The following is a 26,623-nucleotide window of genomic DNA, read 5'->3' as shown; positions in this document are numbered from 1 at the left end:
ACTGAAACCTCCACAAACTGTGAGCCAAATAAACCTGCCCTTCCTTAATTTTGGGTGTCAGGTATTTTGCCCCAGAAATGAGCAAAAAGCAACTGGGACAATGTTGAAGTCCTAACCTTCACTGTGGCCATATTTGGATATGGGTCCCTTAAGAAAGTGATTGTATTTGAATGAGGTCATAACACTAGGACTCTTACGTGATGCAGTGCTCCCAAACTTATTGCAAAGTTTCCAGACACCCCCGTGACAAGTGAAAATCAGTGAAGCAGTGACATTATATTTATTTTATATTTATATGTGTTTTAGGGCTTTATAAATCCTTCCCACACTCTTATAAACCTTCCCTACACATTTAAAAACACTTACACTGTTCTTAATCATTTTCTAAACTCGTGAACCTACTCAATTTTAACAATATAAGTATACTGTATAGTACTGAAAAACCCCACAATATAGTAAAATTCTACAATAAATAATTTATATTAATATTTTTGAAAACATGCAAAAGAGTGAGTCCACACAAGTCGATGCACAAAATAGCAAGGGATTATTGTAATCAGATAATAAAGTTAGCATGCTTACAAAAAAGACACAGAGTACTTCCTCTCCCTCTTTCTTTCTTCATAAGCACACACTAAGAAAAAGCCATATGAGAACATAATGAGAAGAAGAATATTCAAAAGCCAGAAAGAGAAGCTCACCTAAAACCAAATCAAACAGAACCTTGATCTTGGACTTCTAGCCCCTAGAATCATAAGAAAATAAATTCCTGTTGTTTAAGCCACCCAGCATGATAGAGTTTGTAGCTATTTCCCAGTGCACTGATGTTGGAAGGAGGGTCCTAAGGGAATGCTGTGGGGTCATAAGGACCCCACCCTCATGAATGGATTAAGACAGTTTTCTCAAGAGGAAAAATAAGGTAGGTCTCATAGGAGTGGGTCAGTTATTTTGTTACAAAAGTAGGTCAGTGGCTTTGTTACAAAAGCAAATTCTTTTTCATGTGCTCTCTTCCTTCCCACCACGTGATGCCTTCTTCCATCATGAGCAAAAAAGCAAAAAGTCTCACCAGAAGCCATGCAAGATACCAATGCCAACCTCTTAGAATTCTCAGGATCTAGAACTATGAGTATATTGACCTCTTTATATATTGTCCAGTGTGTGTTATTTAGTTACAAAGACAGAAAATGGACTAAGACACCCCAGTCAGATGAACACATGCATGGTACATAAAGTTCCCCAGCTCTAAGTTTTATCTGATCCTTGTGACCTGAGTTGTTCTTGTGCACACTAATGTGTATCATAAGGAAAAATAATTGTATATTAAATGGAAAGCATATTAAACAAAGAACCCATTTTAATATAAATCCTAGACAGAACCCTTACATTTTCAAAGAGAAGAAAACTTCTGTCAAGCTCATTCCATACCCACCCTCACAAGCTAAAACTTTTAAGTGTGAAGAAAAGCTGGATAGATAAGAACAAAATATTCAGTGTTATTATATATCCAATCTATATATGCAAAATAGCTATTCAAACATATTGATGGAAGAGTGATTAAAAATCTGGATATGAGTAAGCTAAAAGGAGAGAAGCAATGTTTTATCGCAAGCTTTCCTCTTGACTTTCTATGTAGTAGCATTTCTAGTGTCGTACAAAAGGAGAGACGGTTAGAGTGTAGCATTTCTAGATAGTAGATAATGGAACCTACAAAAATATTTAAAGCATAGTGTGGAGTTGGGCCAGTAACCAGAGGGCTGGGAGACTGCTACAGATTCCTTCCTCCCTGGAATCTCCAGAACTTACATAGCTCTAAATTCTGAGCAGCTGAGCTCCTGAACAGTATTGTCACAGCTGCCTTGACAGCCAAAGCAGAAAAAACAAAAGGAAGTCAGGTTCTCTGGCTCAGAATGGCCTCCATTTCAGCAAAAATGTTTGAAGCGAAGGTAGCAATAATTTTGTGCCCTTGTGGATGGTTTGATTATATTCTGCCAGTATGGGTTATTGAACAACTTGCTATATGCTTGTTAGGATTCAAATTGTTCATTGCTATGTCCTTGATACCTAAATTATCATACAAATCCAGTAAATTATCCTTTCTTTCATCAAGAACACCTTACTTACTATCTACATCTCAAAAAATTTCACTTGCCTAGGAAATGCTTCTCAACATTGAAAAACATGAGACTCTGAATTTAGGATCTCACTGAAATATGTCATCAGGCAGACCTAGTTTTGTTATAAAGAAACTACCTCCCACACTTATCTGAAACTTATTTATTCCTCCCCAAATTGCTGGCTATCCTACAAATCATCACTTTCATGTAGGATATTTTCAACACAATGATCTCACTTCCATGCATCCTCCTAAACCAATATACACCAAGTGCTCACAAGATTATTGCATGTTAGAGATGAGAAACAATCGAATATCACCAGTCCAATAACTGCATTTTAGGGGCGAGATAACAGAAGTGTAGAGAGCTGAAACAACTTGCTAGAGTTCACACAGGTGACTGCACTCCTATTCTCCAACGATTTCCTTTTCCATACCAACCCTATCTCTGCCTGCCTCCTCTTGCATCTAAATCCCTAGACCTTGACTCACTAGGGCACCATTTGTGTGTAGACTACAAGGGAGGTGACATAATCCAGGCATGTATCTTTCTACAAGCAGATTCTCACCGGAAAACTGGCACTCGGCTCCTTGGCAGAAAACATGTTCAAGCAGGAGCAGAGAAGAGCGCACCATCTGGACAGCCTGGTGCTTGGTGCCAACTGGGCCCCAGTGACGGGGAGGATAAAGCAAAAAGGAAGGGGGGCACCTGACTGCACACATTTATTTTCCCTGTGAGGGGATTTGTTAGTAATTGTGCTATTCTGAGTGAAAGCCGTTGTAGGTGGTTCTGATGCCTGACAAATGTGTAGGCAAGGATGAAACAAGGTGAGTGGTAACCAGGCAATTTGCAAATGGATTGGGAGCCAGAAATAGCTGGTGGTGTCTGATTACTACATATGAATGAAGGGATACATTTTCAAAGGGTAAAAGTATATGTGTGTTTGTCTCCACTTCTCCCTTTTTAGAAAACCAGTCAGTACAAAGATTTCTCTGATAGTACCTAAAAAAATCTTATATTTAACAACATTCACTAACAAGCTTCTTTGCTTGCTACATCTTAATAGTAATTTTTTCCTATGCTACAGGTAGGGTCCCACCTAGATAAGGTGGGAAAGCCATACCTAGGTAAGCAATGACTTCCAGTGGTCAACTAGGAGCATCATAATTGTCACAGAGCCTTTTCATGATTCTGGATTCTCTCTGAGATATAGTTTTAGGCAATTTGTGGCATTACTTACTTTTTTTGTGGTACTGGGAATTGAACTTGGGACCTTGTGCCAGGCAGGCAAGTGCTTATTCTACTGAGCTATCTCCCTGGCCCCTACTTTTTATTATTATTTCCTTCTATATTTGTTAAGAAGATGACTCTGGTGAGTTCTATCACAAGGTGGACTTAGGTATTCTGTCTTCCTCAGTTTTAGATTCATTCTGAATTTTCAATTACATGTCCACCATACATCACCTCCATTTTTTGGCATTTTAAATTTTACAAATAGTATTCACATACATGGTGCTGGTAGTTATTTCACCTTTATATAAATGCTAAGAGAACTGCCTTATAGAGCTCAGTGCCTGCAAAGCTTGGTAGTGTGTGGGCCATTCATTCTTGCATCAGATAGGCCTGGATTTGAATCCTGCTACCTGATGTGATCAGATCCACGCACACCCACAGCCTTCATGGGTGACAATGCCTACATCTAAGATTCACACACACCTCAGCGAGGAGGCTCCAAGGAAGATGCTTGGCATAGTCTCTTGCCCAACTAACTTTAGAGCTTATTCTTGTTGATTACACAATGATGCCTTTTTTTCTCTTTATTTTTTTCTTATTTATGACCAAGGAAACATATTCTAAGATAGCTGCATAAGATTCAAAGGATAAAACCTTTGGCCATGGAATCAACAATAAGAAACCGCAGATTCAAGGGGAAAATATGCTCCAAACTTAAGCTGATTACATTGATCAGCATTATAATTGATAAGAAAAATGAGATGACACAAAAATCTTCAGTGCATTGCAACTTTCCTCTTCTAATCTTAATATTACTTTAAATAAAAAAGTGAGTTATAGAGAGCTTTTAGTCCTACATCAGAAGCCACCAAAAGTTAATATTTCTTCTTTATATTTTATAGTGACTTAAATTTATATTTTGTAAAAGAAGACTACTCATGACAAAAATTCTAAAGCCTAAAAATCTTCTGAAATGATTTTTATTTAATTTGTCTCCACAGTAATATAAAATCTAATGACCAAGCCAAGAAAAAAAAAAAAAAGGCTCTGGTACAACTGATCCATCCAAAATCTGCTCAGGCTGGAATGATGTCCTCAAGGCAAAATCCTCAGCACTCAGAATGTCCTTTCGGTTCATCAGGATTCAAGCTCTGTGAAATAAAATTTGATTCCTTCAATAGGTAATTCTTCTGTCAAGGGGAAGTCACTGCCTTCCTGCTACTAGGAATCTGGTTTATATTGTGTTCTTTGATTCTGCCTCTGATTGAGTGATCTCATAATTTTGTTACTTTTCAGCAGAACCTAAGTGAGAATCACAAATTGTAGGCAGGAAGATTTCTTCTTCAGGAGGAGAGGAATGCCCTGCAGACTGTCACTGTGGGGCTGCATCCGAATGGGGCTCCACTCCTCAAAGCTTTCTTCCTTTTCTTTCAAAGGAGCAAGATTAACTCAACCTTGTCACTCTTGACACAGAAATCTTAAAGGCAAAATTCAGACCCGGTCTTCCCATTTTCTTCTTAAGAAAGACTTTTGCTCTGTACCTGAGCTCTGGCCACCTGAGACTATATAGCACAAAAGCTGGCATCTAACCGAGTGATTGCACATTTCAACCAAAGGTCACAGAGAGCTGATACAAGCTACAATAGAGTATCTAGTTTCTGAAGGGGAAAATGCACTCACTTTCATTGTCTAGAACCTAGCACTGCAGCTCTAAAATATAAAATTGTGGCATAGAACAGGACATTAATTAAACCATCTTTAACTGTGAAAGTATGTTCAAATCCTAATCTACTTACCTGTATAAAATATGAATATATTTAGATTCTTTACATTATATTAAAATTCTTTACATTTACATAGATTCTTTATATGGATAAGCAAAGAGATAGAAGGAAATTTTGTCTATTGGACTACTTGAATTTGGATTTTTCAATTGTTTATTCGTGAAGTAGATTTTTTTCAGTTCTAGTTGCCAGCCTGACATTAACTAAATACACTGTGAAAGAATTTAAAATTTTGAGCATCCAACTTGTATATTAACTAAGCACAAAGTGAGGGAATTTAAAACTCAACTATTAGAAAAAATGTTCATCAATTGTTGTTTACAAATTCTGAAAGAATGTAAGGATAAGCTTCCAAAAATATTCACAAATAGAAGGATGTGAATCCCTTGAGAAAGCACATCATCTTCTCCAGAACTAATAATGCCCAGAATATCTCAGGAACATCGGTATTATGAAATCCTTTACTTTAAGCCTTGCGTATCAGGCAGTGGTAGAACAGACCAGAATGTCTATGTGGATTCAGGCACCACCTACTTTTCATGGGTGCCTGGCATATACTCTGCTTTTTCCTTGGCCTTTCTATGTCCAGGTCACATGTTAGACCCCTGAAAAACATCTGTAGGACCTCAGAAGCCAATATCCATAATATTTCTGCCCATCTAAGTGCCTTCAACTTTTTTTCACAAGGTCATTCTAATTTTTAATGTTTTAAAGCATTGTAGGAAATCTCATTTACCTTTCCTGAAATGTCGTTCAGAATTTCACTTCAGAGTTTCATTTGATTTGATTCCTTTCTCCCTCACTGCAGCAAAAAAACATTCAGCTTCCCCATCACCTAAAGTAGGGATAAAGTATCCCTCTCATTCTTTGGCATATGCACAGTTGTGAAGGAAAAAGCACATGTATAACAAGCACAATACTTGATTTACTAGTGTGTTTCTGAACACTTTGTGAAGAAATAAATTCAAGAAAATGTTGGGCCAGGGAGATAGTTCAGTAGAATAAGTGCTTGCCTGGCAAGTACAGGGTCCTGAGTTCAATCCCCAGTAACACACACACACACACACACACACACACACACACACACACACACAAAGAAAATGTCATCCATTTGGACCTTACTTTGTATGAAATTTTCAAGTGTTTATATCTTAAGATTATTTTTGTACTTATCTATTTATATATACCTCAAAATATAATGATAATTACAGTAAGGATATTTCCGTCAAAGGAACTGGGAAAAGAAAGCAGTTAAAGTTTTATTAAGAAATGTTACAGATTTGCCAACTTTCACTTGGTGTGTGCTTTGAACTACTATCATCTACATGCTATATTATACCTCTTATCTTGTCTTCTTAAATATATTAAAAAAGATAGGTTACATTTTCTACAAATTCTATTTCTAGGGAAAAGTACAGTCATTAAAAATATTTGTCATAAAATGGCCATGGAGATTGATAAAGTTGACAGTTACAAGGAATTAAATCAGGCCCACACCACTCCACCCTCCTCTCCCACCACTCTTTGAATGGTATTGCCCATCTAGCTGGCTGCTCTTCAGACACACTGAGCCCTGCTTCAGCTTCAGGATGCTTGTGCTTAGTACTCTCTTGCCCAAACACTCCTCCCATTACCTCTCTGGCCCATACCCTTTATCTGGGTTTCTGCTCAAAGGTTATCGTACCCAAGAGGCTTTGGCCAATGATCTTCATAAAACAGTTCTCCCCTGCAACCAACCTGGCAACACTACACTCACACTTTATCCTTTTATTCTATCTGTTATAATCTGAATGAAAGGGTTCAGCTCAAATTCATATGGTAAAACCTCAGTTTTCATTAAAGTTAAGTAAAATCATTAGAGTTGGGCCCTGGTTTTGCAGAGTAGTCTGCTTGTAAGAAGTGATACCAGGGCCAGCCAAATAACTCAGCAGATTAAAGTGCCCGCAAGCAGGCACAGGGACCGGGGGTTCAATCCTCGGGCCTGCCGTGGTGGCCCCACCCCCCGGGCACCCTCTAAGGGTGATTGAGACTGAGCGTGGTGGCGCACCCCTGTAATCCCAGCTCTTGGGAGGCTACAAACAGGCGGATCACTAAGAGTCTGATCTAGTAGTGAGACCTTGAACACCCTGTAGACCCTTCCCTAAAATACAAAACTAAATAAATAAAAAATAAAAGAGAAGTGATACCAAATCTCTGTCTCTTTCTGTTTTTCTCTGACTCTGTCTCTCTCTGTCTCTGTGTGTGTCTCTCGGTCTGTCTCTCTGTCTCTCTGTCTCTGTCTCTCCCCACCACACACACACACACACACACACGCACACACACACACACACACACACACACACACACAGAGGTCAGAGGTCATGTGAGCACCAATCAGGAAGGCAGCCACCCGTGGCCAAGAAGGGAGTCTGCATTTCTAGCACCTTGATCTCAAGCTTTCCAGCTTCTAGAAATATGAACAATAATGTAGGTTGCTTCAGCCACTCAGTCTGTTGCCCCACATGGTTATGGTGGGCCAAGCCAACTTGTATTCTACCACCTTCACAAAAATATACTTTAGAATATAGCCATAAAGTATGCCTTCCTTGCACTGTGATGACTGAGTGCTGCATCTCTGCTTTGAGGGTGAACCTAGAAAGGAGGAAGCGTGAGAGCAAGGACTTCATCGCTGCATCTCCACGTGTGTCCCCCCAGCACACGGGGTAGTGACACACTTCAGACACACAACTGACGTTTGCTATTTATTTCATAATTCCTCCGCTCATCTGAAATGGTGAGATTATTCTGAAGAAAAAAAAAATCAAAGAAAATGTACTTTGCGTGTTTCCTGGTTTGTAGTCATGAGGCGCAGCAAGAATGGAAAACTCACTTCTCCAGGGTCCAAAACAGAGCACACCATCCCCATCTGTGATATTTGAGTGAGGGATAAACAAAGGAAAAAAGAGCAAAAGGGAAACATAACTATCTCACGAGCAAACTGGGAAGCCATTCTAATCTAAAAATTATTTGAATGTATAAAATACATTAAATGGCCTGGAAATGAAACCATAAACATGCATTTTTTTTAAAAATTTTGGAGAGAAGAGCAGTCACATTTGCTCTTATAGTTGTCAGATGTGTTCTTCCCATATTCCAAGGATCCATAATAGCCAGCCTGAAACTGCGGGCTGACAGTTCTATTGATAGACTTGAGCACACACGGCAGTCTGTCAGGTTTTGCATTTACATCTTAGAATCTAATCTGTTTTTTCCCTCATGAAATCAATTCTGTAGCAATTAAATAACAGCCCACAAGGCATTTTAATATCCCAAGTATTTATCTATAAATACTCAGCAAAGGGGAGGTAATTAGGAGTGATCTACTATCACCTGTGCTGAGGAGTGGATTAGATGAATCAGTGTCTCCTCATTACTTTTAAGAAGGTAACACTAAATCTGCTTCACTCTCAATTCAGTCCTTTTTAGTGACATGCCATGAAGCCCTTTCATCTGGACCTTGGAAGACACAGACTCTAAAGTGCTTGTCATTATCTGGGATTGGGTTTCATTTCTGTGAATTTAAGGCATTACTGAAATAGACTCTGTTTTTAGCCGTGGGGTGATGTCATCACTTGTACACAGAACTGGATGAAGTAGGCTATGGAAGACGTGAGCCAGCACGAAGAAAACGACTTTCCACATCCTTATCCATCTGCGCGTTTTGTGCTGAGCCCTGCAGGTTGAGAATTTCTTGTCTGGTTTAAGAAAAAATAACAAGGAACTGCCATAAGATCTAGTCCAATTCTATTGGTCTTCTCTTTGGTAATTTAGTCTATAATTTCAGATCTGTAGCCCGCATATGCAAGACAGGCATCCAATGTCTCTGAAGAGCACAGAATTTAGATCTGAAAGACCAAGTGGAATCCCTGGCTCTGCCTTTTACTAGCTACTATTAGTCATTAGAATCTCTGAGGCTAGATGCACTTGCTTATATAAAAGTAATAAAAATACTATTTTGACTTTTGGATGCCCATCTCATTTCCACAGTAGTAACTGAAATTTAAGTACATCTTATAAATCTCTAGCTGCTTTCAATACCCTGCTCTTCCTGGCTGTATTCACACAGTCCTTTTTTTCATTAAATAATTTCTCTGCTAAACCTAGGTTTAGAAGTTTCCACATTGAGAACCAACAGATTTAATGTGAGATATAAGCAAGGTAGATGTCCTTAATTTGCTGTCTAGCTTTATCCTGTCTGCTCTGATCACTTTCTACCACCGACGCTCCAGTTATAAGTTACCTAAGGAATAATTAGGAAATTCACAGAGGGCTGGGGGAAGATTCAAAACACAATTACCAGAAGCACAAAATGAAACTTCTAAGTAATTAAAAGCATATGGTTATGGTTAAGTAGAATCTGTTTTTTGGTTCAATGGTAGTGCATTTTTTAAAGTGTGTTTATAGTCTATGATGTTTGGTAGGTACCTGCAAAAAGGTCAGGTAAGATCAAGTCATGAAAAGGGCTTTGTAATTGACAAATGTTGACATAGGTGAAAAACTGGATATAGAGACCTTGTCAGGAAGCACTTGATAACAATTACATTAAGCAGAACTCTAGTCAGGTGAAGCAGAAAGGAATTTTTCAAGTTTCTTGCAAAATATTTGAGAGGCCTAGAAAAGCAGGCTCCAGGTAACATTTTAGAGAATGACTCTCAGAGGATCAAGATGAGTCTGGACTCTCAGATAATTGCTGCTTCCACAATGGTCAGAAAGCTGGGACATCAGAAATTAATTACATAAAAAATGTATCCCTTCTTAATTATAATCCATTGATCAGAAAACTACTAGCAGAATAGTTCCTCCTGGAGCTTGCCACACAGCTGCCTCACTCATGGTTACCTGCTTGTCCACAATCAGAAATATCAGGATGGGCCACAGGATCTATCTTAACACAATCACAGAAGCAGCTATGGCCTCTGGGACCATGCTGGGCAGAAAAAAACAAGGAAAGTACTAGAAGGACAATTCAACTCATCTCCTACCTTTGTGATTTATGGAAGTGCATCCTACTTGCAAAGCATAAAAAGAATTTTGGCTACAAAAAGGGTTTAAAATATGTTTGAGTTTTTAAGTGTTTGTGGTATGAGGAAGTATTGTAGCTTTAAATGTCCCTCCACTACTCCTGATGACATTTAATCCCTAACATGAGGTTAAAATGTGGACCAGGTGGGGATATAGGAAGACATCTAATGAAAAATATGGAAGGTCATTATACTGACAACTACAAGACATTAAGATAAATTAGGAAATCTAAATAAATGGAATTATGTTCATAGACTTGATGGTTTAATATGATTAAGATGCCCATTCTACCACTTTTAATATATAAACTCAATACTATTATACTTAAAAAAAAGTCTATTAGGGATATTTTTAGGCAATTGACAGTCTTTTATAAAATTTATAAGAAAGGGAAGTTTCTAGAAATAACATGTCCATCCATAGCCAACTACTTCAGATTATTGAAAAACATGTCTTGATTTTTAGCATACCCAAAGTTTTTAAATACGATCTTTTTGTTTAGCCTACCATGACATGGTCAAAATTTTCTTTTAAAAATTATTTCAGGCAATTGTTTCAAGAATGTGTTTTGCTGGTGGGGGCATGACAACCATGGGGTTAAGATGGGGTTCAGGATTGCCCTAACAATGGTTCTGGACATAGATAAAAGAGAAGTCTAGCAGAGTACAGGATAACAGAGCAAATATGTAGCTAGAAAAAGTAGCAGGGGTAGGGAAAATACTTGTTAATTATGGGGACCGAGAAGGAATCACTGAAGCTGATATGCTTGGGAATGTAGGAAGAGAATGATGCTCTTCCTCCACACAGATAAAGCAATTCAGTTGACGTGCAAAAACTTTTTAATAGGAAGAGGTCCCAGTTGTTGATTCTTTGAAGTATTTCCTGTGAAGTTTGGTTTGGGGTCATAAATTTTCTGCGTATCTGTCTTCAAGATTTCTATATACTATCTCCTATAGTCAATTTTGTGTTTCTATTTTAATATTTAGATATTTGATCCATTTTGAGTTTAATTTAATGCATGGTAATACTTATGTGTCTACTTTCAGTCTTTGGCATGTGAAAAGCCAGTTTTTCCAGCACCATTTATTAAAGTGGCTATCTTTCTTCCAGTGAACATGTTTGGCCCTTTTGTCATGGATAAGGTAGATTGGAAATTTCTATTGTTTCTAATTTTTTAAACTGTTTTTGTACTCTCTTTAAAAAAGCTTTTAAAAATACAAGATATTTAAGATAATTGTACTACTAATTTCTATTAGTTGATTGAAAGTAAAGGTAATATCTATATTGTTTGACCAATCTTTTATGCCTGTATCTGGCATTCTGAGCAACTACTTTGAAGATAACAACATACAGTATAATAACCATTGTTAATTTTCTATTATCTTGTTATGAAATTCTGTACCATTTTTATTTTTTATTATTCTTTTAAACTAAAATAAGCAATTCTGAGAACAATATTATGGATTCAGTGTCCTAGCTGTTGCATTTCCAATTTTGTGTGCAATGTCCATTTGTAAATATCTTGAAGGTAGACAGAATGAATAACCAGATGAAAAGTCTAAGATGGCAATAAAATCAAATGAATGGGGAGGGAGGAGGAGTTGAAGTGAGGTTGGGAATGGGAACAAAAGTTATATCATGTAAAGGTACAAGTTCTCTATAATGGATGTGATTATTCTATGTATCTAAAATGTACCAATAAAATCTAATTTAAAAAATAGGAAATAAGGAAGTCTAAGATAGAGATACAGTTTTGAATGGTTGAGTTGGCCTTTTGAAAGTGAATGAGATCCTAGCATCAGGGTAGAGCCTGTGGTACATCTCACATTCACAGAAGATAAAAAGTAAAAGTTACCAATTAAAGAAAACATGAAGGAGTGATCAGCATAATAAACAATCAGAGCATAAAGGGGTCATAGCAAAGAAGAAAAGGAGTGGTTCAGAGAAGTAAGTACTCCAGAAATGTTGAAATTAATTAACACAGACAGTAGGCTATCGTAGGGTTGGGGAGATAGCTCAGTAAAAAAAAGTGCTTGCCTGGCAAGTACAGGGTCCTGAGTTCAATCCCCAGTACCAGAGAGAGAGAGAGAGAGAGAGAGAGAGAGAGAGAGAGAGAGAGAGCTATCATGTTGGCTACTGAGTATCTACATTCTCTTTGCTGTTTCTAGAAATCAAGAAAATACAAAAAGCACAAAGCTTGTCTGTATGCTATACTATAATTTTTTAAAAGGCATTCAGACATATCTGCCTTTAAAATCCTGACCTAGCCACTTCCCTTCTGTGTGACTTAATTTATGGAAGGTGGCAGTTCCTCCATGTGTAAAATAGAAACTAAATCAGTTATAATAAAAATGAAACTAAAATGAAATAATGGATATTATAGTTCTTAATATGTAGCAAATGTATAATAGTCAGTATAAATTATCATCAGCCAAATTGTGGCTTTACAAAACCATGGAGTTGTGGTTACAAAGTTCTAGAGAAAAATGATTGTTTTAAATTTTGAAAAGTGAGCCTGTTTATAGACTAACATTTGCTGAAATAAGACTATGATAAAGCACAGTAAATTGGATATAAGAAGATATAGAATGAGATAGCTCAGGGGACTAAGTGCCTGCTTAGGCAAGCTCAAGAACCGGGGTTCAATTCCAGGTACTACATGCCGTGCCAGCCCTGCCCCCAGACGTGCTAAGCCAGCCCCTGAGTGCAGAGAATGGGGTCTGAGAAACTATCAAGTTGGCTAGTACAATACACAGAGAAAGCCAGGTGCAAGTTTGTCAAAGGAACAACAAATACAAGGTATTAAAATGTCACTGTAGGAAATTACTTTTACCTAAACTTTTCTCAGAGAGAGGCTGAAGTAATAGATATGGTAAGAATGCAGATTTGACTGCTTCTGGAACTGGTGGAAAGTGAGCCATCCTTCTGTCTGCAGGAAGGCCATGCTCAAGCGATGAGATGGAAGTGTGCTCAGGCTCTTTGTGCAGAATGTGCTAGTTACTTGAGGGCCACTGTGCTGCTGAGGGTATCATTCAAGTCCAAAGCCATAGCTGAATGGCCTAGAATTGCAGAAGTAAATCTAAACTTGGTACCAGCACTCCTTCTCCTTTAATAAGTACAACAAGGTTTGAAAGCCTTTGGGGTCCCTCAAGTCTTGGCTCCCATTAGGCATGGAAATGACTTAGTAAGGCAAGGACTCAGGGGTTCTGGTGTGAGTGAAGGTGTTTAAAGAGATTTGTGGGAGTGAAGAATGGTCTGGGAGGAATGTTGACCAAACCTGTAAGGTAGAAGATGAAGCCGTCAAGGGTGCGCAAGTGAGGTGAATGCTCAGAAGTCAGACACACTTGATGACTTTTCCCTTAATTTCTTTGTCTTTGCCAATTCTTTTTGCTCTATTTGAAACTCAGTTCCTAAACTCCATCTTCCTTTCTCCCCTCTTCCACTGTACCTCACTCTTGGCCTCTACCTTTGCTCACAGCTTGAATAGTACTTCTTTGCAGCATTTTGCAACTGAACAGATAATGGGTAAGTTCCAGCTTGTATGACAATAATATGTGTTAGAAAGAGCTCACATATGCCTCCCTTTTCACTCTGGAATAATTTTTATCTCATATTGTTCTGTAGAGATCTACAATCTCTGCAATAAATTCCTCTTGTACACTTTCTCTCCTATAGCTCCCTTTGTTCATGAAGTACAAGAAGAGTCAAGTGGTTTGTTTAAAATGCTCATATTTAGAGTATTAACTTTATAACTTCAAAACAAGGCACTTCTTCCCTTTCTCCTTCTCCTCCTCCCTCCTCCTCCTTCCTTCTCTTCTGCCTTCTTTTGTGATGTGCCACACAGTTTGGTCCTTTATCTCCCTCTTGTTAGTCAACACACTCTTAAGAAATCCCCAATAGCTCAAGCATTATTGACTACTTACTCCACCCTTCCTGGACACTTTTGTTTTGTGTTGTCACACTTTGAACAATTCTGCTTGCTTATTCAGTGGCTAAATACTATTGTCCAGATCATTAATTGGAACAGAAGGGTGATTTAAAATTACTTTCACATCTGAGCAAAGAAGAAATGAAGTCAAAACCTATCTTACAGTGTGACTTTCCACATGGCCCCCTATGAGGTCTGGAGTAGTCAGTGAGTTGCCAACCTCTTCTGAGCTTTGTCTCCTCATTTCTAAATGAGGGTAATGAGAGCAATTGCTGCATAGGAATTGTACAAGGATTCACAAATAACTCAGAACACATAAGATCTGACTTATGGCACGTATTCCTTAAGTGTATACAATAAGTAAAATTAGTAGTAATTAATTTATATTCCTTTTACTAAAAAAGCAGAGGTCATATCATAAGTATAGAAGATTTTGTGCCACTTCTAAGTCCACCTCAATTCTGACATTCTGGACCCTAGATTCTTCTTCTCACACAACCATTTTCTTTCATACAAAAGTGCTTCATAGCCAATCGTAGGGTGTATGGCCTCTGTTATAATAATGATAATATAAATAGTGAGCATGCCACTTGATTGTGACTTTGGAAACTTGCTGTAAGGTGTATTATCACATGGTATCATCCAAAGCACAGAGAACATTGTTCAAGGAAATTGCCCCATTTGAACAGAAAATGCACAGAGAAATCCTGACTTGACTTACCCAAGCTCAGCTGACCTAATCTGTGCTTGCTACCACATGACCTGTTCCGGCCCCCACAAGCCACCCAGTGTTTCCCTCAGAGGCATGGGCACTCACTCAACTTCAGCCTCACTTCCATAGTACAACTGCACAGAAAGTAAAAAAGAGAAAAAATAAATATTTGTAAAATTTCGTTCTTAATAGCATCAACAAACTCTTGGTGTCTTCCTTTTTTACTAACACCCAGCCAATGTGGCCATTGTATGTGGTGGAAATGGCAAACAACCCCAACAGGAAACCAAGAGGTCAAAGTTAAGATGTGGGGCCGGGGAGACAGCTCAGTGGAATAAGTGCTTCCCTGGCAAGCGCAAGGGCCTGAGTTCAATCCTCGGTTCCACCAAAAATAAAAAAGAAAAATAAAGAAACAAAGTTAAGATGTATTTCCAAGCACTGATTTGTGCATAAAATATGAAAATAACGTGGGTTTAGGTGCAAGACCAAGAGGAAGTTTGGCAGCATGGCAGCTAGCTGGCAAGGAGCCCTTGTGCCCATGAAGGCAATTTCTCCACCCAGGGTTGCCGTGGATAGAGGGGAGCACAGCCCTAGAGATGACCACGCCCTTCACAATGGCAAGGTGTAGTCCTCGCAGGCCTAGTCTCTGTCTGCTTCTCCCATTTCATTCCATTTGCTTTGTCTTCCTGAAATCTGGTAGAGCAAATAATAACCTCAAATCTGAAGGATGAGATTCAAGTATCTTTCACCTAATGTGATCAATTACGTGAACCATTATGAGTCAGTGACGTGAGGGCTTTTCTTGTTTTCTTTTTGTAATTTTCAAAATCTTATCACAACTTCTAATAGGGTTCTTTTGTGGATAAAAGTTATTCACTGCTTTAAACTACAGGATCTTTGCTGGTTATAAATGCTAGTTGAAGTCACAAAAGTACAATAAGTTATAAATATGAAAATGTGGAAGTAAGAGATTTTTTTGATTGAAACAGGTCATATATATTTTTAAATCATAAAAATAAAAAATATAGCTGTCAGTTGTTATAAGTAAAATCACAATAATTTACCCCTAGCATATCATTTCAATATTTTAATCCAATGCATTAAAGAAAAATATAGTATAAAATATGTATTGCTAAAGTAGTAGCATTATTACTTTCACTAAAATGGTTGAATATAACCTTTCATATAGAATTTACTCCATATGTAAATCTCAAGTATGGTCTCAGAAAAATTATTTAATAGCACCAACTTTGATTCCAATTTCAATTCACACATGGAATTCCTGACAAATTGATAGAAAAGGTGATTGAAATGGAAAAAGAAACCCTGATCTTGGTAATAGTATAATAGTCCAAAATTTCAAAAATTAAAAGGCACATAGTTTATTTCTATAAACTCTAGTTCTAGCTTGACTGCTTTTGAAATAATGGAAACCTTGGAAGTTATTTTTTCATGAAGCTTTTTGTATTGGTTATCAAAGTGATTTCACGGCTAGCCTTGCCTTGCTAAGCATGGCCTTCACTGAGAAATACCAGCCTTGGAACAAACTCATTTTCAATAAGCTGATGCAGCTGTTTGATGCTCAAAGGAGCTCATAAGGATTCCAGAGGCAAGAGTAGTGTTTATTCAGTATGCTGGCAGAAAAGAACCTTTCATTAAATGCTCAGATCATATAATGAGATTCACCAAGTCGCAAGAGTGGCCTCAGAAACTGTCAAGATAAAAACAAAGGGATGTGAATTTCATTTTATATCAAGCCAAAACAACATCTCACTACAGCAGGCTCTTAAAACCAGACTGATTTTACCCAACGGAATAAGAATTTTCCAGATAAGCTAATGGAGCTCGGTCTTTCCTGTCTAATAATACATCAATACATTATCTGTGTGACAAAATGGCTTGTTTCTCTATCATCAAAAAGAGAACTTTTGCATCTACTATTCCAATACTGACCTTATTCTGCTGTTAAAGATCTTTCTTCTCCTCCTTCTTCTTCACTTTTTATTTGTTTTTCCTCCTCCTTCCTTTTCCTCCTCCTCCATTTCTTGTTCTTTTCTTCTTCCTTTTCCTACTCCTTCTTGCCCTTCTAATCAAAGCATGTTCAGAGGAACGGAGATAGAGGAGTACATGGGCAGACTCACACACACGCAGCCTTATGATAAGCCACGATTGGCCCGTCTTTTGATTGAACTAGCCGTTTCTCTAGGGTGACCACACTATCCCTGCAAGCCTTGAAATTTTGTGGCTTTCACCTGGGTTTTCCAATAAGTCAGAGGGCTCCAGTTCCCTAGACAATGCTGCAAATTGTGTAGAATTTGTAAGTAATGCTTAGATGGAGAAGCAGGCATCTGTGTACGACTCTTTTTAGAGCAGTGTGTTAAAATGAAAAGGAAGTCTCAGGCATTGCCTTTCTTGGCTTGCACCTAGCAGCGAGAAAGAGAATGCTGACATGTGGGCCAACCCCTGCGGACTTAGCCCTGCTTATTCCTAACCTATGCAGGAATTTCCCCCAGAAACAATGAACTGGATGCTTTCTATGAGGAAATCTTCTCTCCTGAGAAGATTGAGGTAAAGATGAAGTCAGGATGTGCTGGCAGGGTCAAAGCTCAGAGGCCATATCTTATCTGTCCTCAAAATGCCAGACTTCTTGCTTAGGAGAGATGCCAATTAACTTCCTACCCAGCTACAGTAAGAAGGGAACCAGAGCTGCAAAACTGTAAAAGAGGTGTCACAAAGCATATTGTTTGGAGAATATATGAAGATGTTAACCTTTACAAAGACAAAAAAAGAAGAAAAAGGAGGAGGTGGAGGAAGGAAAGAAAAGTTTCCTTCATTCTAAAGACCTAGAAAATTGTGACAGAGATTTGCCTTGAAAAATCAGTCCCTTTGAAAAACACTTCTTTTTCAAATCAGCCTTAAAGTTACTTGTGTGGAGCCAATTTAGACTTCATCTTTACCTCAACAAAGACCAAGATTTTTATTCTGGCTATGTAAATTTTGTTTAAAATATAATGAAAAGGAATGGTTGCAACAGTATGGGATTCCATACTAAAGAGGAAAGCCTCAAACAAAAATGCTAGGCCTATACAGAAAAAGAAAGTTTTAAATCTATGTATGAATTCCCTAAGAGTCCTACTTAGCAGAGGCCACAATTTCAACAGGTGAGCTGTCTCATTTGAAGACAAGAAAGGTCAAGAAGAGCAGCTCCACATTTCTTTTGCTGATTGTGTCCTGAAACAACATTTACTTTTTCTTGGTAAAAGGGATACCTAGACATGGCTGCGGCCAGTTTGATAACACCATTGTTAAATTGTAATAGACTAGATATTTAATAAGGTTGTTTATTTAGGATTTTGTGATAATCGATACTCGGTTGTGGCAGACTAATGGAAATACATTTATAGTTGGCCTTTAGAATGTGTCTTATGCTTTTAATGAAATGTTTATATGGGCCTGAATGACTTCATATTCCATTCATAAAATAGAAGACATTATATCTTAGGCTCAGGCAAAGCTCCCAACTAAAGCAGAATGCTTTTGGCTACTTGGAAAACATGTATTTTGTTACTATTTTTAGCTCTTTTTTGTTGTAGGTTGTTCGTTGTGAAGAAATGGCCTTGTGACATTTATCTCCAGGAAATGAATTAGGCACTCTGATACAAAAAGCCTCTAGGGGGTATAGGTTTATTGGAATATAGAATGCAACAAGAGAATTAAAAAACATTATCAATGAAATTTCTGAATATCCTTTGTTGTAATGTCTCAATGAGCCCTGAAAGCATTAAACCCAGTAAAATGGCATCATTTTATCTTTTTTACCTATCAATTTATTTCAAGGACTATATCTAGACTAATATATCTCTGCATATATCCTGAAAAATACATATAAGTGGTTACAATACAAAATGAACATGGTCTGTAACATAAATAGACATTCTTAGATTCTATTAAGAAAATATAACATTTGCAGCATTTTAAATTTGGGGAAGGAAAAGCTTTCTAAGTCATATACTGAGGGAAAAGATAAATGAAAACGTGCTTCATCAGTTGCCTTTGTGGGTTGCTGAAAATAAATCAAGTTGAGTGTATAGAACATTTTCAGCTTCACAGAAAATGTGTTTTTATTCTTTTTTATACAGTAAAACATTTTATAAACTTACAAAAGAAGTTTTAATTTTTAACATATGCATATTAAATATATGCATATTAAATATGCAAAAGTAGAAGTCTTAATCATTTGGAGGGCTCTCCCAAAGCAATAAAAGTGAAGGAAGGGAGAGAAGGAAAGGAAAGGAGAAAGAGAAGGCAGCTCAAAAGAGGAATGTTCCAAAATCTAGTAAAAGCACGGGGAAGAGATAGGATCAAAGCCAAATGTAAAAGTAATGAATTTAAAGCTCTAATGAGTCATGTTCAATAATCACCTTCACCGCTATGTTCTAGTAAAGTGATGTCAGCACATATTGACAGCTGTAGGAAAATAGCAAATAGATTTAGAGCTGGAGCTAAAGAGTAAGCATAGGAAGGAGACCTGGAATAGGAAGGTGATCCCCATACACAAATGCTGGTTGTTTTAACCAGCTAAAAGTAAACGATTTTAGTGGAAACAGGTACTAAACGCAAAAATCCTAAAGCTATGGCCAAGGAAGTACATTCAAGTTGAGTACAAGGTATCCTCCTTTCATTCAGTGAAAGTATTTGGGAATAAATTCTAAAAGAATTTTCACAGAATTCTGATAGGGCTTGGAAAAAAGCAATTATTATTAATTTTATTCATTTTAGTTCCTGGAATCCATCTGACCTAGAGATACTGAGACTTAAATGATAGTATTCTAATTCATTACAAGTGAATTAATTTGTCTCTTTATCATCTGGACCACGCTTCTCCTTGGGGCCTATGTTCCAAGGCCCCCCAGTGGATTGTGAAACTATAGATATTTGTCATATCTTACTTATACTGTGCTTTTTCCTCTACAGAGAGATATGTGACAAAGTTTACTTTATAAGTTGTTATGAAACAGCAGATAATAATAAACTAGAATATGTAAAAATTAATAAAATAGATGTATACATTAAGAAAACTACATGAATCTTTCTGTCCCATGATATTTTATTATATACCCACATATACTAGGCAGGTGGCAGATACACTGTGAATGTGCCGGACAGCGATGATCCACATTCTTGGCAGGATGCAGCAGGACGTTACAAGATTTTATCGTGCTACTAAAAATGAAAAACTATTTAAATTATATAAATTGTTTGTTCTTGGAATTTTTCACCTAATATTTTTGGACTGCAGTTGACCTCAGATAAGAGGAACCACAGAAAGGCAAACTGGATAAGGAGCGAGTATTGCATTCACTATGTGCTTACTGTCTTTGGAGGAATGAAAAAAATGGTCTCTCAATTTTATGTTTCTGTTGTTCAAATCAGTAACTCAATCTAAATTCTCACTATAAATAATTTCTTCTACCATCCACCAACATACAATCTTTCTTTTTCTATCTCACAGATCCTCCACCCAGAGACTTTGTGTACTCTGTGTCTACTCCCTGTTTTCTTTAAGGTGAAGACTGCAGAGGACACTTGAACTCAACAGTCACAAAATGGTAATCTTATGAAATCCAGAGACCTAGGACAACAGCAGGAGAGAAGCAAAGCGCACAGCCCCTGCCTCCCTAACCGCTGCAGGAGGCAGGGGCTGAGGTAGTGTTGGGTCAAGATGAAAGACAGAATTCCAGCAAACTCTATCAATGCAGGTAATGGCGATTCTGGTTATTGAAAAGTTTTACAACCCTTAAGGGTTTATAGTCCAACTATGTAAGAAAGCTGAAACCTGCACAGCTGCCTGACTTTGGGAGAAAATCACTTTATCTCGGTCTTAGTTCCTTTTTGTTGCTGGGACAAAATACTCAATATCCACAAGTTAATGGAAGCAAGGTTTACAGTTCATAGAGGTTTCAGTCCACAATCAGCTGTCCCCAAGGCAGGGCAGCATGGCAGAGGAGAGCTAGTTCAGGAGTGGCAGATAGGAAACCTACGGGGTATCAAGGGAGGGTAAGGAATATATATGTCCTTCCAGGCAAAACCCATATGCCCCACCTCTTCCCTCCAGGTTTTACCTCTCAACATCACACCTAGCTATAAATCTTTTAGTGGACTGAGCCAGTGTCACACACCCATGACCAATCAATCACTTGCCCAAAGCCTCAATTGTGAGCACAGGAGGCTTTGAGAGTGCATCTCAGTACAAGCCAATGCAATCTCCTAGCAAGTCCTTGGGGTATTTTTAAGAGGGGGCCATCTTAATAACAGATGCATTATCTGACTTTGGACTGCTCAGAGGGTCAGAAACAGACATTGCACTGCACTAGGTTGGTAGGCAGCTGCTTCAAGTAACAAGAGGGACCTGATTCTACCTGCTGTGAGCTCCAAGCTGTGTGCAAAGGATACTGCTGTGTGGAGGGTAGTGAAAGACACCACTTTAAAAGCTCAGGGCTCTGTCCACTGCAGAACCAGGGATAGGACAGTGGTGTGTGATTTCATGCAGGCATCAGAATTTAAGGGGTCTGTATTGTCAGGGTCTGAGGAAGCTCCTCAAGTAGAAGATGGGAAATCTCAACTCTTTTCATCCAAGAGATCCATTGTAGGTTCACTGCCTCTTTCACAGAAAAAGAATACATCTGCCTTTAGTACAGGCAGAATTTAAAAGTATATACTCAAAGAAAATTGAAGGTGGGCTCTGAAGAAAGAGGTGTATATGGTAGGGGTGAGGAGTTTTCATGTGGTCGTGGGGAAGTCCTCCAGAAGGGTGACATGGAATGTACTTTCTTACTGCTTATCACATCACCCACCAGAGGGTGATAGTCTAATAACAGATGCATTATTAGACCGCGAACCAGGTACGTGTGCTTGGAGCACAGATACACTGCCCATTTTCTATGGGAGGAAGGGCAATTTACAGGTAAAAATCACTGGCCCATTGCCAAACTTACTGTTCAGGGCTTTCTGTATCTTTAAAATTCTTAGGAATTTTTTGAGTGAGTTTCCTGGAAGGGGAAAAAGACTTGAGTAACTTTTGTGTCCTGAAATCACAGTTTTTCTTAAAGGTATTATTTATTTATTTATTTATTTATTTATTTATTTATTTATTTTTTAGGGAAGGGTCTACATGGTGTTCAAGGTCTTACTACTAGATCTGACATGAAGTGATCCGCCTGTTTACAGCCTCCCAAGAGCTGGGATTACAGGTACACACCACCACGCCCAGTCTTAATTGCCATCTCAGCCTGCCCTGGGGGTGGGACCAGCACAGCAGGCCCAGGGATCGAACCCTTCAGCTTTTGCAACTGCTTGCAGGTGCTTTAATCTGCTGAGTTATTTGGCCAGCACTTAAAGGTATAATTTTATTTATTTATTTCTTTATTTACTTGCTTGTTTATTTATTTATTAATTGGTGGTACCGGGGATTGAACTCAGGACCTTGTGCTTGCCAGGCAAGCACTGAGCTATCTCCCCTGCCCTAAAGGTATAATTTTAAAATTGTGATTTTGCTTATGTCCTTGATACCTATCTTTATGTTTTTCTGTCCTACATCAGTTACGTATGTGGCACCTACCGTGTGTCTTCCAGTGCCGCCTAAGGGCATTTGTCACCAGCAAAGCAGAGAAAGAATTCCGTGGTTCTGGTGCTGGGGTGATCTCTAACAATGCCATTCTCAGGTCACTTGTCCTTTCACCACAACTACAGCAGCCAGCACCAGAGATTCAACCAAGTAACAGGGACAATACAAATATTGCCCAGTGAAACCTCATCCAGTAGGGATTCCCACCCCCATTGTAGGAGTAACACCCAGAGTGTACCACATACACTGTACAATTTAAACCATCTTTGCCTGACCTGCTAGTGTTCCCACTTTTCCATGACCCACATTGAGAGCAGATCTTTCCAGCTGTACACTGTGCCTGAACTGACTCATCACAGCCAAAGCTGCAGGAAGATTATGCCAGCCAGGGTGCCCAGCTGAAAAAAAAGCCAGCATGGCTAAAATTATATGCTAAAATGCATCTTCAAGAGAAAGGTGCTTGCTGAGAAGGCCACCTCATAAAATGGTAGGGTTATCCATTTCACCAGAAGAAAAATTCCACATAGGGTAGGAACACAAGAGATTTGCAAAAAAAATGTTACTGTGATACATTCAGAAGACCATAACTCTGTGGAAACACATTACAAAGATGTCAGTGTAGATAAAATGCTTAACTTCAAGTGTTCAATGGAATTTTTTAAATGCTCAATGAAATCCAAAAAAAAAAAAAAATAAAGATAGTTAAATGAAATACAGAAAGTCCTATGGAATATGAATAAGATGTTCAGCAAAGAAACATTTTGGAGAACAAATCAAAACTATTGAAAATGAAGAACACAATACATCAGGAGTTGTTAATTTTCTTTAAAAAGAGAATGCAAAATAATGATAATAAAGAATCAGAAATGATGCAGAATTTCACTAAACATAATATGAATTCAACAATATTTGCTATGCTGCATGATATTGTCTTCAAATTGGTTGTTTAGATTACCTAAACAGTTAATGAAATACAGAAAGTCCTATGGAATATGAATAAGATGTTCAGCAAAGAAACATTTTGGAGAACAAATCGAAACTATTGAAAATGAAGAACACAATACATCAGGAGTTGTTAATTTTCTTTAAAAAGAGAATGCAAAATAATGATAATAAAGAATCAGAAATGATGCAGAATTTCACTAAACATAATATGAATTCAACAATTTTTGCTATGCTGCATGATATTGTCTTCAAATTGGTTGTTTAGATTACCTAAACAGTTAGATAAATGCATGTGAAATACAAAAAAGCAAAGTTACAAGAAATTAAGAAGAGAAAAAGATTTAACTGCTCCTTTCCATAGAAATCAGCAGTACAGTTATCTAAGCCATCCTGCATACATACACAGATATATCTCTTTCCACCCTCCCTCCCTCTACTGGCCTTCTCCTCATCTCAGCTTTTCCTTCCCTTTGAACAGATTCATTCCCTTTTCAAAGCATCTGTTGTACCTTTAAGATTTTATTTACTCTTTTATTTACTCTTACACTAGCAAGACAATATGATGTTTGTACATGTGGGTCCGATTTAATTCACTTAAAAGTATGATTCTTAATTGAATCTATTTACCTATAAGAGCCTCGATTATCCTCTGCTTCGCTGCTGCACCGACCTCAGTGTCCTGCCTGATCCCACTTCTTTGGGGCATATAGATTGGTGTGTCCATTTAATACAAGAAAATGGAAACTGAGCAGCCAGAGGAAACCTTCCCCAACACTGAAACTAATAGTGAATTTGGTAAACATCCTGCAGAAGATATGGAAGAGGAGCAAGCATTTAGAAGATCTAGAAACACCGATGAGATAGTTGAATTACATATCCTGCTTCAGAGTAAGAGTGCTGGGGCAGTGATTGGAAAAGGAGGCAAGAACGTTAAGGCTCTCTGTACAGACTACAATGCCAGTGTTTCAGTCCCAGACATGAGTGGCCCTGAGCACATATTGAGTATCAGTGCTGATATGGAAACAGTTGGAAAAATTCTGAAGAAAATCTTCCTTACCTTGGAAAAGGGCCTGTAATTGCCATCACCCGCAGCAACCAGCCAGCTCTCGCTCAAATCAGATGCTGTGGAATGCTTAAATTACCAACACTATAAAGGAAGTGACCTTGATTATGAGTTGAGACTGATAATTCATCAAATTCTGGTAGGAGGAATTACTGGGGTCAAAGGTGCTAAAATCAAAGAACTTTGAAAGAACACTCAGACAACTATCAAGCTTTTCCAAGAATGCTGTCCTCATTCCACTAACAGAGTTGTTCTTATTGGAAGAAAGTCTGAAGGGTTGTAGCATGCATAAAGATCATCCTTGATCTTATATCTGAGTCTCCCATCAAAGGATGTGTACAGCCTTATGATTCCAATTTTTAAAATGAAACTTACGATCATGGTAGTTTTAACATGATGTTTGAAGACTGCTGTGAATGGCCTGTAGGGTTTCCTATGCAGGGGAGAGGTGGTTTTGACAGAATGCCTCCTGGTCAAGTTGGGCATCCCATGCCTCCCTCTAGAAGAGATTATGATGACATGAGCCCTCGTTGGGGACCACCACCCCTCCTCCTTGTCGAGGTGGCTGGGGTGATAGCACAGTTCGGAATGTTCCTCTTCCACCACCACTTCCACCTAGAGGAGGAAATCTACTGGCCTCTGACAGAAGAAGGCCTGGAGACTGCTATGATGGCATGATTGATTTCAGTACTAATGAAACTTGGAACTCTGCAATAGATATGTGGAGTCCATCAAAGTGGTGGATGGCATATGAACCACAGGGTGGCTCTGGATATGATTATTCCTATGCAGGGGTCATGGCTCATATGGGATCTAGGTGGACCTATTATTACTACACAAGAACAATTCCCAAAGACTTGGCTGGATCTTTTATTGGCAAAGCTGGTCAGCAGATTAAACAAATCTGTCATGAATTGGGAGCTTCTATCAAAATTGATGAGCCCTTAGAAGGATCCAAAGATCAGATTACCATTACAGGAACACAGGGCCAGGTACAGAATGCACAGTATTTGCTACAGAACAGTGTGAAGCAGTATGCAGATGTTGAAGGATTCTAATGCAAGATATTTTTTCTTTTTATGGTGTAAAGTACTATTGTGAAGTTTTTCTAAGACTAGTGAAGACCTGAAAGAGTTTTGCATCTGTTTTGAAAATCTGCTTCTGTTTAAAAAGCAAACATTCCTCTGCTTCATGATTGCTCTGCACTTGAGGTGTAGTGAAATCTTTGCTGTTCACCAGATGTAATGTTTTAGTTCCTTACAAACAGGGTTGAGGGGAAGGGTGTGCAAAAACTAACACTGAAATTTTAAAACAGCGGCAGAATGAGTGGATTTTACTTTTTGTTCACTGTTGATAGTTTAAAAAAGTTTCCCCCATGTAATTATTGAGAACACCTTACTTTGTGTGGTCACTATAAACATTTGGGGGTGGGACAAGGAATAAAATAACAATAGTCCACGTGTCCCTGGCATTTGTTCAGAGCAGTGTGCGGGATGTGATGCTCTTTTGTAAGAAACGTTTTATGATTTTTAAAATAAATTTAGTGAATCTATTTTGGTGGTCACTTTTTTAAAATAAAGACAGTCCATTTTAAAATGGTGGCTGAATTTCCCAATGCACCCCTGAACTAAACACTAAGTTTGATTTTCAGCTCCTCTGTTGGAAATAAGTACAGTATATCTCTTAGGTACAGGCAAAATACATTGACAAATTCAGTTCTGGTGATTTCTTGATGACTTCAGTCATTGTTTGGGAAGAAGTTCCATCAACATATCATGTTTATAATAAGCTGGGGGATTTTTGTTTTTGCAAATGCTTGCCCCTACTTTTCAGCAGCTTTCTGTTGAGTTGTAAAGAACCAAGGAGGGCAGCAGTACTACAAATTGAAAAAATAACATAAGTATTTTCCAGGAGCCTAATTGGCAGTGAGTTTTGTTAAAATAACACTTGGTGACCAGGGAGATAGCTCAGTAGTACAAGGGCTTGCCTGGTGAGTGTATGGTCCTGAGTTCAATCCCTGGTACCACAAAAACAAACAAACAAAAAAATACTTGGCTATGGAAGTAAGTGATGGATGCTGAATAAATTCTGATTATTTTATTACATTTCTCACCTATAGTCTTATTAAACTGTCAACCTTCTAGTGCCTATTAAACATA

At 38.1% G+C, this 26,623-nt stretch overlaps 1 pseudogene; it reads left to right on the top strand.

Moving 5' to 3' along the window:
- Nucleotides 1-24,119: 24,119 nt before the first annotated feature.
- On the top strand, nt 24,120-25,522 carry LOC101560047 (annotated as a pseudogene).
- Nucleotides 25,523-26,623: the final 1,101 nt, after the last annotated feature.

Source organism: Octodon degus, unplaced genomic scaffold (genome assembly GCF_000260255.1).
Source record: "Octodon degus isolate 3935 unplaced genomic scaffold, OctDeg1.0 scaffold00229, whole genome shotgun sequence".
Lineage (NCBI taxonomy): Eukaryota > Metazoa > Chordata > Mammalia > Rodentia > Octodontidae > Octodon > Octodon degus.
This window is presented reverse-complemented; position numbering and strand designations above follow the sequence as displayed.